The 12,345-nt window shown below is 35.8% G+C and overlaps 1 long non-coding RNA gene across 2 annotated transcripts; it reads right to left on the reverse strand.

Annotated features, from left to right (window-relative positions):
* Positions 1-2,739: 2,739 nt before the first annotated feature.
* LOC139189689 (uncharacterized) lies at positions 2,740-6,622 on the reverse strand. 2 transcript variants are annotated; one of them, XR_011573536.1, is made up of 6 exons: positions 6,454-6,622; positions 6,212-6,371; positions 6,038-6,106; positions 5,281-5,339; positions 4,156-4,338; positions 2,740-2,872 (listed from the first exon to the last, which is right to left on the reverse strand). It is a non-coding gene; the product is annotated as an uncharacterized lncRNA (long non-coding RNA). The 2 variants fall into 2 exon arrangements; XR_011573537.1 differs by lacking the exons at positions 2,740-2,872; positions 5,281-5,339 and having other exon boundaries at positions 4,208-4,338; positions 6,454-6,618.
* Between the last annotated feature and the right edge of the window lie 5,723 nt (positions 6,623-12,345).

Genomic DNA, 12,345 nt, shown 5'->3' on the forward strand with positions numbered 1-12,345 from the left:
CCTAGGTAGGTAGATGGAAAGATTAAATGGTTTCTCTTCTGCCCTATGTAAATAAAACCGCTCAAATAGACAATGCAATGATGATATATAGGAAGGAGGTTTGCCGTTTGAGAAGAGTGGCATAAAGGGAAAATGATATGGACTGGGATTCACCATGAGCTCCAAATTCGGTATTATAAAAAGTTTGGCACAGTAATAGTAATAGATTTGTCATACTAAAAGTATGGTATGGTAATTGAATGAGAGTTTTGGTATGAGAACCGTAACAAACCCACCCTTAAATATATGGGGTAAACTAAGACATAACAGGGTGGGAATAAAGTTAAATTTTGTATAAAGTACAATAGGCATAGCAAAAAATCACAGGTCCAAATTTTACTTTTTTTATTGAAGCCTTACCTGCATGTAATGTTAAAATACCTCCAATATTATAAAAAAAAATTTAAAAAAAAAACCGAAAACAAAAACCTCCCACTCCCCCACGTGCTCTCCCTCTCTCCCTCTCTCCTTCTCATTTTCTAAAAAAAATGTGTTCTACACACGAAATGTGTAGACAAATGCTAGTTTCTTGTAAAAGAACCCTATATGATGGACACAAAACAATATTAATTTTCTCCAATTAATTATAACTGGAGTCCAAATATGTAACATGAAAGAAAAATTGATATAAATATACAGTATTCAGGGTTTAGGAAAATATGTATATATAATTTTGGGAACAGTCTTAGTCAAAAATCTTAGATAGGGACCATAATGCTAAGATTAAAATTTAAAAAACAGTATTCAAGGTTTTTGAACATTAATCCTTGCAAAAGATTAAAATTTAAAAAAAAAACCTGGTGCTAGATTAAATATTCAATTTAATCCCTTGAGTGTACTTTTATCAAAATTTACATTCAATTTTTGTTATTTAATGTGTATTTTTATTTAATCTCTCCATATTAAATTTTAATTTTATTAATATGCACATATTTAGTTTTTTTTTAATTAGAAATGAATGTAAATGAGAAAATATTAAAAAACAATTGTGATACAAAAATATATAAACAAATAAGTGTTCATAAATGATTGTGCCAAAATATATAAAATTTACTTTTTTGTACTGAAATATTTGTACCTACATGATTGTACCGAAATATATTATAATGAACCTAAATGTATGTACCGAAATGTATTATATTGAATTAATGTACCTAAATGTCAATACCGAAATGTATGTACCTAAATGTCAATACCGAAAATGTATGTACCTAAATATCAATACCAAAATGTATGTACCTAAATGTATTTACTGAAATATAATAATTGAATTAATGTACCTAAAAGTCAATACTCAAATGTGTGTACCAAAGTGTACGTAACGAAATACATTATATTGACCGAAATGCATTATATTGAATCAATGTAACTACATGTTTGTACCGATGGATATACCAAAATATTCAAATGTATTAATGTACCTAAATAAAGAACATACAAAATTGTCATCGGAATATATATTATAAAAAAATTAGTTGCCTAAATGTAGACATTAAAATATATTATGATGAATGAAATAAAAATTAAATTTAAATGTAATTAATACATTAAAATAAAAATAAAAGGATAAAATAAAACATCAAAATACAACTAATAAATGATATGATTAAATGTGCTAGGGACTAAAATTGGATTTTAATCGTACATATGGTTATAATCTAAAACTCATCTTTTTTAAGGATTAAAATGAAGTTTTCTAAATTTTTTTTAACCCTTGAAAATAGCATTTTTCTAAATTATACTTGAAACAAAAAACTCAACTGTCAATATACATGTGCACAGAAAATATGAAGAGAGATCATGAATTCGATAACTATGAGAGCTAAACCCGCTCACGTCTTTTCGCCAGTAAGCGATGGAGCAATTCATACATGGTTTATTTGGCATTCGTCACGCATAACATACAAAGTGGATAAGTTCTTTGCAAGTAAAGGCCAAATGTCTGTCAGTTTGTCAAGAGTAAAGTGACATATCAGTTCAGAATTTCAGATTCTAGTGAAGCAAATTTAACCATGCAATTGCCAGGTATAGCAGAAACAACCACCTCCTCATGCTACTTGGCACAGAGAGATCGACGAACCGCCCTGCGTCTCAAAGCCCACCGATCTCTGAGAAAGAATTTGCAGAATATGGATACACCGTAAAATAACGTCTTCCGTGCCAATAATGTAAATGGATACTTTGGATGCGGCCCTTAATCCTTAACATTCTTTGTACATTAATAAAGAAGAATGGGTACATTAAAAATAAATTAGGGTACAAATAAAAGATTAAAAATTATGAATACAAACGAATTTTTAAAAATATAGGCGCTAAAAGAAATTAATACATGGGTACAAAATATAACTAAAAAAAAATTACTACAAATTTAAAAAAAAAATATTGCAAATTAAAAGTGGGTACACATATACAAAGTTTTTGATTAAAACATAAATATACCATATGTAATTTTTCTATCATTGATTAAATATCACGTGACAGTATACATATGGGTAGAAACACCCATAAAACTTTAAAAAATATGAGCACAAAAAGAAACTAATATATGGGTACAAATTAAAAATAAAAAGAAAATTGGTACAAATTAAAAAATATTTTCAAATTAAAAATAGCTACAAACTAAAAATAAAAATATATGATAAAAAATTTAGCCATAAATATAAATATACTAATTGTAACATTTTTAACGTTAAAAGAATATATTTAAAAATAAAAATATTTTATTATTCAAATAATTAATGATGTTATTAATAAGGACCTTGATCAAAAATTGAAAATGAATAGGATTTTAATCAATGGAGTAACAAAAAGAAGATTGTGAACCTAATTTTCCCTAATGTAAAATATGTGAAGAAAAGTTAAACGCGTCATTTACTAGTGGCACATGAATGTACAGTAACAATATACCGGTGCCATAAATTTTTCTCTCAACAAAATTATAAGCTGAAAATTGCTAAAATACAGCCTCATAGTTCCTAGATAAGAGAATTAGCGGTCTAGGGCTTAATTAAGTTGGCTAGAATAGTATACTCTCCTTCTTGTTTAGGGTTTGTGAATCATCAAGGTTCGAACTTCCTTCTCGTTGAATAAATAAATTTGATGTAATATATGAAAGAAAGAGATATGCCAGCTAATTACAAAGGGCTTACTTCCCACTTACATCAGATTTAGAGAATTTATGTACCTCTACATAAAAGACCAGAAAATATTAAGCATGCAAACTTAAAAGAAAGGTACAGCAGAAGAAAACAACATGACCATCATAACAGGAAGGAAGATCAAGAAAGGAGATGAACTAGCTGCATGGTTGTCATCAGGGTAAGGCACATATCCTCCTGGTGGAGAAGGGTATTGAGGATTTTGAGGATATTGCTGGCAGCACTGACCAGGCTGAGTTGGGGGGCATTTTCCTTGACCACTTGGCGGCGGCGGCGGTACTCCTTCGTAAGGGAAGCCAGGACTTGATGGGGGTGGCGGTCCAGGTGGAGGAGGGCCATATAAAGGGTACCCTGGAATTGGTACGGCGGGAGGACACAGACATGAAGGGCAGTTGGCACAATTATCAGTAGGGGAAGGATTCGCATTTCTGGTAACCTCTTCAGCAGCAACAGGAAGGTTGAAGAAGATAGGGAGAGAAAGTGCTGTGACAAACGCAAGTTTTGCAGGAAACATTCTTCCTTCTCCTTGTGGCTAGCGAGAAAGAGAAATGAAAAGAAAATAAGGGATATATATATATATATATATATATATATATATATATATATATATATATGTGTGTGTGTGTGTGTGTGTGTGTGGTTAGATCATTATTGTAAATTGAAATATAGAGAAGCATGCACCAGCTTTCAACTGTGGTTTTCTGAATCCCGGATTTGGTGCCGCATGGACAGACCATCTGTCATAACAGTGCACAAGTAGCATGCAAAGATTTAACTTGCATGCTCATACGGATAGACCTGGCATTGTGTCGTGTTTTCCGTGTTCATATCGTTTTTGTGTTATATCCGATATCTTAATGAGTCGTGTTGTTTCACACCTATTAAAGTAAACGGCTAATATAACCCGATCCAAAATCGACCCATTAATACTATCAGGTAATATGACCTGATCTGACACACCCCGTCCCGAAGGAGGGCATGCTGGCCGTCACGTGAGAGTGACGTAACCATTTGCACAGTACGGAAGCTTTAATTATACAATTTATAAGTTGATACACCCGAAGGTGAGTCCTAATTTTGTCCAATCTGTCAGAACCCCGCTGTATTCCTCGTAGTCACCACACCTTTGTGATTCCTGAACCTGGAGGGGCGCAAAACCAAAATTGAGTGGGTCAGTAAAACAATTCTTTTCCAAATCCAAACATTTCTCAAAACATTGTAACCCCTCTCCGTAAAACCTGTATACTTTCCCAGAAATGTAAAATATAAATATACATATATATTCTCAAGACTTCAAGTCGTTAACTCAACATTTTCATAACAATTATGTCATGCCACATCATCTCAACATTTCTCATATTAATTATGCCATGCCACATCATCTCAACAATAATAAGGTATGAATACATCAACATAATCATATCAGGTGCAAGAAAGTAATCAACCGTAGGCCCTCTAATAGCCCTATACGGTTGAACCTAGAGCTCAAAATCTATCATTATCACTCTACCGGAGTCACCTCTGTGACCCGTCCGGCCTTCTGCACACAAGTTACACTCTAGTGCTTCTCATAAATCATCTGTGCACATAATCTAAGGTCACCCACCAGTCGGAATCTCACTAACACTCTCGCGACTGGTCTGTCGTACCCACTCCGCGTGGACTGTACGACTAGCATCTACTTGGATCCAAGGCGAGCGTGCGATGCGGTGAATACTATAAGCACTAAACCATGGTGCAGGATTTGAGCTCAATATATATCATCATCATCATAACAGTAATTAAATACTCATCTGTGCGTCCACCGCACCATTTCATACATATGCATCATAAATCAATTCTTACCTGTGCGTCCACCGCACCAATTCATACATATGCATCATATATTAATTCATGCATGGCATTTCAACTCACATTTCTATATACTTTTCATATCAATTCTATGCATGGTATTTCACTTCCCGTTTTTCCACATAACTCATATGCATTTCATTTTAAACATAATTTCATGCATTTTCAATTTCTGGGAAAACGTTAAGTATATATATATATATATATACGGAAAACAAAACTGCCCACTCACCTGGAGTTCGCCCTACAACTCCCTAGCACAATACGCCAAGGCGTCATGATGATCGGCGCCTAAAACAATAATCAATTCCAACCTCAGAATTCATATCGATAGAATATATAACTTATATAAAATACGTCACTACGTAGATTGATCCGGAAGATCCACCCCTCAGATTTTAAATCCATAACTTCCAGAGGTCCACATTATACCTCTAGGACAACAACCTAAAATTTCATTACCATCCAACGGTCGGATCTCCGTCAATTTCCAAAACTAAGTGACGGTTAACATTTTATATTATGGACTTACAATTCCAATTCCGGAAGATCCGTAACTCGGATTCCCAATCCGTAAGTTCCAATAATCCTCAAATATTACGTATTACAACGTATCAAAGTTTGGTGACGATCCAACGGTCGGATCATCAATTCACATTTTCACCTAAATGTGAAAACTATAAAACGTTATTTGAACACCTAACCAACAATCTTCAATAACTTTCTCATACGGTGTTCAATTTAGGTATATGAATATACCACAGTGATCTACTCGACGTCATGGACGTCGACATATTTTTAAAATAATTTTATTTTTATTTTTTATTTTTACTGTAGCACCTTCTTCTTCCTTGGGTCGCCGGACTGGTTTTTCCGGCGGCCGTTTTCTGGGCAGTTTTTCAAATTGCCATAACTTTGTCATTTCTCAACTAAATCAAGTGATTCAAAAACGAAAGTTGTAGCCCTTGAAGAGACAAAGAGAATGGTACCTTGCACAACACCTAGTTCGCCGTGGTTTGGCCGGAAACTGCCTCGAAAGCCTCGGAGGTCGCCGGAAACTGGGTATTTTTCAAATGGGTATAACTTCTTCAATACTCAACGAAATTAAGTGAAACAAAAAGGAAAGTTGTAGTACTTGACGAGACGAAGAGATTTATACCTACCTCGACTCCTAACTCGCCGGGGATTCGCCGGAAAACGCCTCGAAAGCTCCGGCCAAACTTTGAACTTGTCGATCTCCGTGTTCTTACGTCCAAAAACTTCCAACTAAGCACTCCGAGCTTCCTTGGGACCTTACTAAACTCGCTGTGATCTTGTTTTAGCCTAAAACGTAACCAATTCAAAGCTCATGAACAGTGTCATCTCACGGCAACTTTAGAACTAGGGTTTTCGAAGTGAAACTCACCTGAAATTGGTATCCCCGTGCTCGTGAAGTCCCCAGGATCACGATGGTGGTCTTAAATGGAACGTTGGTACAAGATTGTGGTGGTTCTTGGTGGTTGCCGTGAGTTCGAGAGTAAGAGAGAGAATGAGAGAGTTTTCAGAAAAGAATAAGAGAGAGAGAGTCTGGAATGAAAGAAGAAGAGAGAAGAAAGGTTACGGGTTTTAGGGAGGGAATTCAGGGTAGGAGGCCCTACCTAAGTCCAAGCACAAATTAACACATACAAATATAAATCTAACCCTAGTTTAGGATCTTAAAGTAAAACAAATGTCATACATTTACACACTTTAATCCCGTTTAAGGTCACATTGGTCATCTCACGTCCTCGGAATTAATAATTCCGGGACGGGCTGTGACATGATCTGTTACCCGTTAAGGAAAATATATTTTAAATCAATAAATAATGAAAATAAAAAACATAATTCGACCAAAAAAAAACATAATATTAAATTAGTATATGCATACCATATTGTCACATAAATATTACTTCAAAACAAAAAAAAAATAAAAAAAATATTTGTCTTTCAAGTATTACATACTCCAAAATAAGAGCCTGATGAAAAAACATTAGTACATTACAATATCAAATGTTCAAGGATATGCAAAATGAAGGGAGTTGCATTTCAAGGTGGAAGAACCTTGCACGTTTATATATGTTTTCACATATTTTAGAATTGTACATTAATGATTTTGAATTTTATTTATTTTGAACTCCCTTAAAAATAATATTTATGAGGATATTCAAACAACGATGGACCCATACTCATAGCATAGACGATGCGATTACGAGTCTTTGCATATTTTTCACATTTTTTTGCACTTATAAATTAATTATTATAATTTTTTAATGTGTTTGGTATTTTTAAATTACTTGATACTTTTATTTTTAAGGTGTGTATAATTTTTTTAATCTCACATTTTAATATACTATAAAATAAAATAAATAAGTAAAACTTAAATTTTGTAAATTTATAAAATAATAATACAATAATACATATTTAACATACAATATATACATAAACACTGGCTATTGCATTTTATAGTAAGTTTTTTTAGTAGTTTTAAAAATTAAAATCATCAAAATAACTTTTTTCTTAACGTGTCGAAACAGGTCACCCGAATGTCACCTTCGTGTAAACCTGTTAAGGACCCCGTTATTAACTGGTTCTTATTGTGTGACCCAATTAGTTATTGTATTGACCCAAAACCCATTATTTTCTTGTCATTTAGGTGTTGTGTAAGAAATTGTCAAGTCTACATACGGACAACACAAAAGAAAATGAGAATGGTTTCAATTATACTTATAAATTTAATACTTTAAATATATACTTTATTCGCTAGGGGTGAGATGTGACGACCCGTCCCAAATTATTATATATTTTCTCTCACTGAGAATGTAAGGTGACAATTATGCCCTTGGTGGCTTAGTGACATGGATGTACATATGTAGTTTTAAATTATTTTCAGACCGTCGTAATTAAATTGTACGTGACGTCACGAGCGTGTTGACGCGAGTTAGGGCTGAATCAGATTCGTAACGAAAAAGTGCAATTATTAGAAGAGCGTAAACGGGCCAAAGTAACAACCAATCACCTTAACTCCTACTTTCTTGGGTCCAATTAATTGTTGGGCTTTTATTTGTTTTAGGACCAATTACAAAACCCATTCTTTTCCCTTGTCCAATTAGGAGGAACACACACATTAAAATATAGGAAAACTAATGAAAAGGGCTTGAAAACTTTGAGTTTTAATGATAAGGACAAAATAAAGGGTAAAGTGAATAGTACCAGGATTGACTTTTTAGTGTAAAAATGTGGTTTTTCGTTAAAGTGAACAGTACCGGGTGCTTTTCGTTAAAGTTCCCTTAAAATATCTCACTCTCTCCTTACTAACCAATCACAAACGCACACACACCTTATCTCTCCTCTTTTCTTGATTTTTCTCTCGTCCGTACAACCGAGAGACCATCACCTACAATCTTAACCAAATCGACACAGATCGAGTTATTGAAGTCCATCATTGTATTCCTTGTGACCTCACGAGTTGAGTGATACCTTTTGGCCGTTGAACGGATCACGGGAACCCAAGAACTCACGAACTCCAGGGAGGTGTTTGTTGCCCCGTCATGATCAAGGCCCTTTTCCAAGGTTTTAATGCTCGGGGAGGTTCCTAAACAACTCCATAGGAACCTTAGAGTGGATTTCGAACAAAGTTGATGTCGGAATAGGTGGTTTCAACGAGTTCAAGTTTGACCAGATTTTTCTAGGCTTTATTCTGATCACTTTCCGTTGATTTTTGGACCTCTAATGGGTACAATCCTGTTCTATTCCTCAAGAGCTTCAAATCCATATAAAATCATGAATTCTGGTTGAAAAATGAGTTAGATATAAAAGTTTAAAATTTTTTCAGAAACCGGCAAGTACAGACGGTGGCCGGCGGCAGATTACAGTGAGTCATCGGAGAAGAAGAGGAATATTCCGTCAACTTTGACGGAGTATACTAACGGCGTCAGGTAACTCTGTTAGGATTTTTAATGGAATATTCTACTATTTTAATAGAATATTCCCTAATGCCATTAGGGATTCCATCAGTGTGCCAGGCACGTGCCTGCACGTGGCCGGACCGTGTGGCATCGAATAATTATTCTAAAAATATGAGGGTGTTCGTGTTGTTGAGTAGATCACTTTGGTATTTTCAAATACCCCATTTGAGTAATGTATGAGAAGTTATTCCTAAGGTTTGTGTATGTGCTTTAAAATTAAATTAAAGTTAGTTATTTCGCATATAGGTGAGACATACCCTGAGGACGAGCATGATCAATGTATGAGAAGTTATTCCTAACGTTTGTGTACGTGCTTTAAAATTAATGTAAAGTTAGTTATTTCGCATATAGGTGAGACATACCCTGAGGACGAGCATGGACAAGCGAGGCTAAGGAGCTACAATCCTGCTACTTATTAGTGAGTGGGCATTTTCTTTATATATATCTATATATATATATATATATGATATGGTTTCCAGAACGTTTTGTTAAATGATTTATGCTTTGAATGCCGTGTCGTAATGAGTTGCACTTTAAGTATTGCACTGTTATACTTGTGAATTGTATCGTACGATGCTGTGGAGACTCAGGTAAGCTTCAGGTGAGTATGATGTGATTGAATGGGTTGTGTTGCATTGGTATGCATATATATTTAGAGCTCATCAGGCTACACTTGGTATTAGTGCTCTTGCCCGGGGATTAGGACACAGCTTTCACATGATCGTTCACCTCCCACACCACACACTCACCTTGGATCCAAGTCTAGTGCTAGCCTATCGTAAAGACCATAATAGGTGGTTCCGACTCGTAGGTGACCCATAATTTATCACACAACCTTCACGTGATCGTAGCACTTGAGCGTACATGTTACATCAGGTGACTCCGACTCATGTGCTAGCCTAGGTTGATGAGCTATAATCCAGTCGTACAGGTCACATTCGGTGACTCTGACTGGTATGTTGTTTTACATCGATTCTACACCTAGCTTACATGATTTAAATGTTATGACATGGCATATTTTGGGTTTCACTGCCATTATGTGTATGTGTGTGTATATATATGTAGTGCTATTTTCTGGAAACTATACGTGTTTTACATTAAGGGGTTACTATGTTCAGAAAAGATAAATGTTTTTTCAAAAGCTTTGTTTTTTTTTTGCCCACTCACGCTTATGTTTTGCGCCCTTCTAGGTTCTAGGTAGCTAATCATCTTTGGTGGCTCATGAGGACTTCTCGGCGGTTTTGACATATCCATAAATAAGTAGGGATCTTCTCCCTATTTGTATAATTAGTACTTGTTTATTTGGACTACACTTGCGATACCTATGCTCTGAAACATTTGTAGCTTGATTGAGTCACTTCCACACATTTAGTTTTATCTTTAGTATAGCTAAGTCCTAGTTGGTTTTTATTTATTTGCATTTTCTTATTATCGTATACAGTTCTATTGCGCACTTGGCTACGTCACCCTTATGTAACGGCCGACACATCTCGACTTCGGTCGGGGTGTGTCGGTTTAGTATCAGTGACTAGGTTTCAGCAGTTCTGTATTCTTTGCTTGAGTTCTAATTATTTTGATCTTTTATGTCAGAACCATGTCGCCTCGTAGAGAACCACGTATTTCTTCTAAGTCTAATTTTTCAGATATTGGACAACTTGGTAAAGCTATTGCTAATAATATTCAGTTCTTACTCCATCCACCCCAGAGGACTCCCTTGGAGACTGTTTATAACTTGAAGTTGAATGATTTCTTAGGCAATGAGGGGTCCGAGGGCGCTGAGCTTTGGCTCGATCATGTTGAGAAAACTTTTCGGGTGATGCAACGACAGAGAAATCTTCCAGAAGATAGATGGGTTGAGACAACCACTTGGTTCTTGCATGAGGAGGTTGCATCATGGTGGAGACAGGAATCTTTTCAGTTGCTAGCGGGAGATGCCGCAAATTGGGAGGTTTGCATCTATTTCAAAAGAGATTTATACCTTCAGAGTATTTGGATCGTAAAAGGGAAAAATTCTAGCATTTGAAGCAAGGGAAAATGTTAGCCACTGAGAATCATCGAAAGTTCACTAATTTGTCTCGATATTGTTCGAAGATTGCTGCAAATCTTGCTGAAATGCTCCGACGTTTTAAGTGCGGTACTCGAAAGAAGTGGTGTTCTATGTTGACTACAACTCCCTGTTCTACATATCCAGAATTTTTCAAGATTCTACTTAGAGTTGAGGACTCCGAGAATGCTTCGGATGATAGTGATGAAGAGGAAGAAAAATGTAATGTTCAGAAAAATAATAATAAAGATAAAAGGTAGTCATCCTATGGTCCTTATAAAACAGAATTTCAAGCGAGGTGGTGCTAGTTTTGGTTCATCCAATGGTGGTTCAAATTCTGCTACGCCACAGAAGGGCAGCAGGTTCATAGGTGGTACCCGATTTCTGAGGCAGAGAAATCTTAATAGTCTTGGTGCTCCACTTTGTCGTAGGTGTAATAATTGTCACTTCGAGGAGTGTAGACAAGGTGGTAGTGGTAGATGTTTCACTTATGGTCAGATAGGGCATCAAGCTATCCAGTGCCCACAGAATCAGTAGAAAGCCTAGCCTCCTGCTTTACCACTAGTTGTACATCTTTAACAGATTCAAGGGCCTAGTGGCTATACTCCGACAGGTTATGGTGATGCTTACCATTATCAGGGAGATGTAGCTCCGTATTCCATGAGAGCATACCAGTACCTAACAGATCCATATTACCAGGGTGGTTATCCACCATATCAGTGAGATTCTGCGCCGTATGCACCGTATCAGGACGGTGGATCGCAGTGGTACGCTAGAGGACCATCTCAGAACCTTGATGTTGCTTTTAGCAGTGCTAGTTCATCGAGGTAGCTTAATCAGCCCAGTTAGGGACGAGGTATCCAAGGACAAGGTAATCAAGGAAACAGAGGTCGTGGAGGCCAGCAGCAAGCACAAGGCCGTGTTCATCATATCACTCTGCAAGATGTTAAGAGCAACCCTGATTTGATTATGTGTACATTGAATATTCTTGGTCATTTTACTAGAGTATTAATTGATTCAGATGCCACGCATTCTCTTATTTTTCATATGTTTGCTCAAATGACTCAACCACACCTTACACCCCTTGGTAACGAGTTAGAATTTTCAATGCCTAGAGGTGAAACTTGTTATGTTAGCTGGAAGTATCAAGGATGTCCTATTTTTGTTGAGGATGTTATCATGCTAGCTAATCTTGTTCCTCTAGATATTGTAGATTTTGATGTTATTCTGGGTATGGATTGGTTACATTACAATCGTGCCAAGTTGGATT

The sequence above is a fragment of the Malus domestica genome, chromosome 11, assembly GCF_042453785.1.
Source record: "Malus domestica chromosome 11, GDT2T_hap1".
Classification (NCBI taxonomy): domain Eukaryota; kingdom Viridiplantae; phylum Streptophyta; class Magnoliopsida; order Rosales; family Rosaceae; genus Malus; species Malus domestica.